The sequence below is a fragment of the Galeopterus variegatus genome, unplaced genomic scaffold, assembly GCF_000696425.1.
Source record: "Galeopterus variegatus unplaced genomic scaffold, G_variegatus-3.0.2 Scaffold5001, whole genome shotgun sequence".
Taxonomy (NCBI): domain Eukaryota; kingdom Metazoa; phylum Chordata; class Mammalia; order Dermoptera; family Cynocephalidae; genus Galeopterus; species Galeopterus variegatus.
Window position 1 is genome coordinate 40,406 of NW_007731112.1, and position 6,217 is coordinate 46,622.

At 40.9% G+C, this 6,217-nt stretch overlaps 1 protein-coding gene across 1 annotated transcript in view; it reads right to left on the minus strand.

Annotated features, from left to right (window-relative positions):
• The window catches only part of LOC103604150 (septin-11-like), a gene marked incomplete at its 3' end in the record, with an annotated part of 63,501 nt that overhangs the window by 31,280 nt on the left and 26,004 nt on the right, over nt 1-6,217 (minus strand). The gene's annotated exons all lie outside the window — the stretch shown is intronic.

Here is a 6,217-nt window from a genome sequence, read left to right on the forward strand (position 1 = left end):
AAGCAGGCAAGGGGAAATATGTGATAATTACACTGGCAAAAACAAGAACTACTTTGGCCATCTGAATTTAAGAAAAATCCAAGCCTCAAATCCCCTCCCACACACAGAGGGCAGACCATATATCTTACTATAATCATACAGAGTTAAACCCCTTTTGCCACAACTGCACCAAATGTACACACTTAAGTTAGTTATTGCCAAGGAGTGGGTTTAGTGCAATGTGGCAGCTGCAACCACCAATGTAAAGAAATAAGGCTTGGGAGCTGTCCCCCAGGATCGCTTCTCAGTCCAACTTCCTACCCACTCTTCAGCCTAGATATTAATAATTCGGAAGACAGAGTGAGAGCCACAAGTCACATGCACAAACACCTAAGGAACAATTGCTGTAAAACCACAAATATCTGGACAGAGAAACTAGTGAAGTTTCAGTCCCCGAGGAGAGCAGAGCACTCATAAATATACCTCCCATTTCATCTCATATTCTGGGATCAGGATGGAAAAGTAGATTGATGATAACTTTTAAAAGTAGCAGTTCAAAGTTGCCTGGAGTATCTGTATAAAGCTTAAAATACTAAGAAAAAACAGGGAGTGGGTTCTACCACTTTTTTAGCTAGAGAACCAAAAAGAGGGGATCTAACATTTCCCTTGATCAATCGACCAAAAACCAATTATTGAACATTTATGTAGAGACCACAATGCTAAGGATGGTTTAGCAAAAACAAACAAAATACTCCAAGGCCACCCTGCTTTGTCTACCCTCCAAGTTTCTCAACACATTCCACCTTCCACCACAACCATCAGGAAAATAATAACAGCTTACTGAGTGCTTGTTTGCCAAGCACCATACCTGCCCATTCAAAAAATCTTCCCATTTAAACCGCATAACCCTGTGAAGTAGATTTTATTGGCCCCATTTTACAGATGAGGAAACCAAAGTCCAATTAAGTGGCAGAACCAGCCTTCAGACCAGTTTTGTCAGATTCCAAGTCCTCCACAAACCCATACCTTAAACTGGACAATGGACTCTGTTCAAAGCACACTCACCTCTGCACAGAGAACGCCTTGACCTTTGACTCCACCAGATTCTACTCATTCTTTAAATTCCAGGCAAAATGCCATCTTCCCTTAAGCCTTCCCCGGTTCCTTGAATTAGACACCTTTGCTCTCTATTTTACAAACGTCCACTGTATTTCGATCATTTGTCACATCTTGCATCCAGCAATACACTTAGTTTCCCACTTGTCAGGCTCCCAAAGAATGTAAGTTCCTTGAGGACAGAAACCCTGTTTTACTCATGTTACTTTGAACTTTACTTACTGTGATGTCACATGTAGGCAGTGCTGTATATTTGGGAGGAATGAACATAGAGACTCAATTTTCACAAAGTCTATGACCTGCCTTCCCCAACCAAAAACAACTGCCATTGAGTACCAATTCAGTGACAGAGAATTCACGGGACAGAGCATTCATTATGGACTGAAATGCCCAGGGTATGTTTGATGGAGGAGATGAAGTTTGGAAAATGGAGAAAACGGAGATGTCGTTGCTCCAGCCATAGGCTTCAGTATGGACCCTTCCCAACACTTAGTGGCAATCAACTGTAGGGGAGGAGGAGCCACAGTCGCTAAGAGATCAAACATTGTGAGGGTGCTTGCTCTCTTGAAATAATTATCCTGCCAAAGTTAAAGTTTACATTTATAAAGCTCATTTTATACATATATGCCAGGCACCATCCTGAGTACTTTACGTGGACCTCACTTATTTCTCACAATCACCTCTGAGGCATGTACAGTATTAAACCCATTTTACAGTCTAGGCCATCGAAGCTCAGAGATTGAGCTGCTTGTGGTCAGGATTCAAAGCCAAGCCGGCTGGTGCTAGCCAGTTAGCTCAGTTAGTCAGAGTGTGCTGCTGATAAAACCAAGGTCCGGGGTTCAATCCCTGTACTGGTTAGCCAAAAAAAAAAAAAAAAAAAAAAGCAGGAAAAAAAAAAAGGAAACAAAACCGAGCAGGCTGCCTCCAAGGCTCTTGCCATTACATTAGCAAGGCCAAGGAACCCAGAAAAGATTTTCTGGTCAACCTTTTATAAACTGGAGAGTGGTGTGTGTGTGTGTTGGCCAGGGTCCCCACAGCCCCACCCAAGGGCATTAGGCTACAGAAGTCACCATCTTCGAAAGTCAGAAATAGTATAAGTAGCTCTGTCATGGTGCGTGGAACCTGAACCACCACGTGGGAGCACGTAAGGAAAGTGAAGTGGAAGCCAAGGGGAGTGAGAACAGGAAGCAAGAGGAGGCAGTCCGAGAAGAGACTTCCAACACTAACTGCTGGATTGCAGTCTTGTATTTCTCACACAAAAGGAGCAGGGCAAGTCTAACCCAAATGTTACTACAGATCAAGGTTAAGCAGCCTACAGCAATCACTCTTTCTCTTACTCATCTTAGAGCAAAGATGATCAAGTTTCCTTTCTTACTTTTCTCTGGCAAAGCAACAAGAACCCGTTGCAGAGAAAAATCAGCTAAAGCTTACACAGAAGATGCAAAGAAAAGAGAGAGAAGAAAGACAGGATGCTGTGAGCAGTCCTGACTGATTAAAACCACATGACTAACACATCAGAAATCCCCACCGCTTCCTCCTTAGCCTCTTATAGGCCAAACCAACACGCATGTGGTTGTACTGCCAAAAAAAAAACTTTGTTAGTAAGGGCTAGAGAAGAAGAAATGTTTTCTGTACCCCTACCTACTATGTGCAAGGAATGGGTGAGCCATTTTATGAGCTTAATTATCCTTAAAAAAAAAAAAAAAAATACAGCTTTTGGGATGAAGGACATTTCGGATTCACTCCTTCATCCTGTCCCTTAGAGGGGAAGGCCAAAAAGCTCATTACCCAGATATTTAAGATTAGACTAAAGAAAAAAATATATCTATTGACTTACCAATGGAACACCATTATTTATTTCTTTTGAGCTTATATTAAAAAATAAACCTTCAAAAACTAGTAATATTTTTACTCTCAGGGAAACTAACACTCAGGATTCTAAAGGCTCTCCTGAGCTAGGCATTAATTGCTGCATTAGCATTTCTCCTATGTTGTTTCACTTAATAAACATAATATTTACTTAAACTCATATTTCTGAAGGTGTTTTACTCTTACTCACATTCCTTTACTTGCACTTCTCTGCAGCTTGCAATTTGGAACAAATGTTCAAACCATCAGCCACTGTGGCACCAATACCAAATACCTGTTCTGTTGATTTCTTGACAATCCATGAGGTCATTACAAATAGTTTACTCAGGTCCTTGAAACCATATTAACATGGCAGCTACTTAGGCAATAATATTTCTATAAGTGTAACAAATAACTACGCATTCTTTTTTGTTTGTTTTTGTTTTGTTTTGTTTGTGACTGTAAGGGGATCGTAACCCTTGGCTTGGTGTCACCTGCACCGCGCTCAGCCAGTGAGCGCACCGGCCATCCCTATATAGGATCCAAACCCGCAGCCTGGGCGCTCCCAGCGCCGCACTCTCCCGAGTGAGCCACAGGGCCGGCCCTAACTACGCATTCTAAAAACAAATTTTAATAAATTTAAAGTCACATATTATTTCATACTATATTCCCTCTCCAATAAAAATTAGTACTTGCTTCCTCTTGAACCTTTTTCCTATGGCCTAAATTTCTTTCCCACCAAATATGCCTTCTTTAGAATACTGTACGCTTCTCGCTCCACCTTATTACATATTATATTGTGTAGCTGGATTTAACCTACCTTAAAACTAATAAGCACACACATACAAAGCTACTTTAAACATTACATTCCATAGCTAAAATTCTCCAGGGCTTCCAATTTTATTCCAGCTGGGATCTGCCTTAAATGAAATGAAGCACCACTTCTTTGGGCTTCAGTTTCATCATCTGTAACACCAATGAGGGCAGAAGGATCATTAAGGATGGGTACATAAACAGTCTCTAGTTCTTAAACTATGGGGTTCTATCATTGGCAATGGGGTAAGAAATGGAAGATTGCCAGAGCCTAAATTAGGGTAGGTATTAAGCTTCAAATAAAATCTTACTACAAGTATTTGGTCATCAAAACTAAAGTATAAAATACTGATGCCAAATGAGAAGGTAAGATAGAGAGTGGGATGGATCCAAACACAAGTCAAATAGCAGGTTACCCTTTCCAAGAAGTACAACTTTAGTATAGCTTTGAAACCACAAAACCAGCCTATTATCTAGCAGAAAGCACAACAACCAACCAGCTCTTAAGGGCCAGAAGGCTCAGAAGAGTGGGAAGCCATTGTCACCTGACATTCCCACACCAAGAGATCTCATGATTCTAGCCCCATATTTCTGCTTGAGAGTCTCCAATTTTGTTCATTCATACAACAGTGAGGGAATCACAAGCCTCAGACCTATACTAACACAAGTACAGGAAGTGAAAAATAACTGTGATGGGTAACCCATGTATCAAAATGAGTGTTTTTTAAAAATTGGGCCTAGAAAAATTCAAGAGACTCAAGCCAAAAAAGCAGAAAAGATTGTATAAAGAAAAGAACAGGGGCCGGCCCGGTGGCGCACTGGATAGTGCGCCGCTTGGGAAGCACAGCGGCGCTCCCGCCCGAGGGTTCGGATCCCACATATGGACAAGTACAGGAAGTGAAAAATAACTGTGATGGGTAACCCATGTATCAAAATGAGTGTTTTTTAAAAATTGGGCCTAGAAAAATTCAAGAGACTCAAGCCAAAAAAGCAGAAAAGATTGTATAAAGAAAAGAACATATTTAGTTTCCCCAAGTACTAAAAACCAGAGCTCTTTTTAAATATATGAGTAGACACTTATATTTATAACCTTTTATAACATACCCTTACCATGTAAAAAAAAAAAAAAATAGAACGAACACCCACATACCCAACACCCAGCCCAAGAAACAGAACATTACCAAGAGTGCTGAAGCCCCAGAGTACCCTACATGGTGGCATTCCTCACCCTCCATGCCCCCCACCAGAGGTAAACACTATTCTCAATTTGCATTAAATCGTTTTCTTGTTTCTCTTTATACTGTTACCTTATATACTACTATCAGGACACAGTCACTAGAAATCCTAACTCCAAAATAATAGAAGCGCTCGTTTCCTTCTCCAAGTCATCTATCAAGAAATTCAGGGCTCCTCCTGGGAGGGGACTGATGAGGATACAGAAGATAGAAGAGCTACTTTAAAGAAGTGGTTCTCAAAATGTGGCCAGGGGATCCTTGGGGCCTCCCCAGGAACCTTTTAGGGGTATACAAGTTCCTCCTTTTCCAACCACATATTTGTGTAAGGCATGTACTTCAACCAAAACACATTGCATCAGAGTGAATGAAAAGCAGATCTGAAGACCCAGCTGTCTACTGTTAAGTCAGACATTAAAGAGATTTGCAAAAATGTAAAACAATGTATCTCAGGCTGCCCAGTTAGCTCAGATGGTTAGAGCACCATGTTATACCACCAAGGTTAAGGGTTCAGATCCCCATACTGCATCTCATCCCACTAATCTTTTGGTATGAAAAATGTTAATTTTCATAAAATGTTATTTCTGTTATTATGTAATAAGTTTATTATTATTTTAAATGAATTAATAAGTAAATATTTTTAAAACTTAAAGTAATAGTAATAATAATAGAAGTGGGTTGAAGTTGCAACAAAACCCCATGGGAATGGCTACAGGAAGTACTTTGTTTTGGTATAACGTATACCACTAACCAAAAATGTTCCAAACTGACACTGTCAAAGTAAACACTTTGGGATGGTGGAGAGGTTTCAAACAGTGTTCTTCATCGTCTGTAAGGCATTAGTTATTCAGTCCACAGGCTGGATGTGCACGCACAAGTGGCACCAACAGTAACCCGAGCTGTGTTATACAAGCCTTCTACAGGGCTCACATTTTTTACAAAGGGTGGCTCACCATAAATATCCAAGTGCACTGAGGACCTAAGTTAAACTTGATTCATTCCATCTGTAGCCCAGCTCAAAACTGTGAGATTCTTTTCACCACAAATTAACCAATGACCAGGGTCCTAAACACAAGATCACTGACTGGGAGTTTGGGTTTTCTCCACTGCAGAAAGGGAAACCACTGAAGAATTTGCCTACAAGCTACCTATTTAGAACACCTTAGTTCTGGGCCGGCCTGGTGGCGCACTGCTACAGTGCGCCGCTTGGGAAGCGCGGTGGCGCTCCT